The following is a 793-nucleotide window of genomic DNA, read 5'->3' on the forward strand; positions in this document are numbered from 1 at the left end:
GAAGTTTGTCAAATCATCAAAACTTCACATCAACACCAAATAGCATTTTCCCCCTTTTTGATGATGACAAACTTTTTCAACCTCTTCCCCCTATCAGCATGCCCATGTTCTTTTGAAGTAGCATTTGATTCCCCCTATCGACATGACCATGTCCTCTTCACAGTAGCCTTCATCATTGATCTCATACCTTAACAATTTTATTTTCCCCCCCTTTTTGACTATCAATAAAAAAAAGGGTTAAAACAGTAAACCAAGTTGACAGAAATACAGTTCAAGCAAATTCATGGCCACTTGGGCAACACTGAGCATGAGTAAAAATGCATAAAGTAATGAGACAAGTCAGTAGAAACAAGGTGAAATTCATTCAAAAATAAAAGATCAGCCATCAAAGCATTGCACATATAATTACTAATGAGAACCAGAACAATGCCCAAAAATAGGAATGAGGACTGACATAGAGAGTTAGGAAGAGAAGGGATGACTTAGAGGCAAGGGATTGAAATAATAGAATTAGTGGATCATATCCCTTAGCATGATTTTTCAGAATCTTCTCTTAAAGTACAGCATGCTTTGCTGCCCAGGCTACATGTTGAACCTTCAGGGCTGCCAGTTTTTTTTTTAATTTTTTTTTTTCAACCTGGTCCCCCGGATAGTTCTGTTTTCAATGTCTAGGCTATTGTTTACTAGAACATCCTCAGTTGTTAGCTTACTTATCACATCAAGTAATACAACAGCTAGCTTTCTCAATTTACTGGTAGAAAAGGTATTCAAGTTTTGCTTGAAATATGATAGG

This window comes from Solanum tuberosum, unplaced genomic scaffold, assembly GCF_000226075.1.
Source record: "Solanum tuberosum cultivar DM 1-3 516 R44 unplaced genomic scaffold, SolTub_3.0 scf00619, whole genome shotgun sequence".
In the NCBI taxonomy this organism is placed as follows: domain Eukaryota; kingdom Viridiplantae; phylum Streptophyta; class Magnoliopsida; order Solanales; family Solanaceae; genus Solanum; species Solanum tuberosum.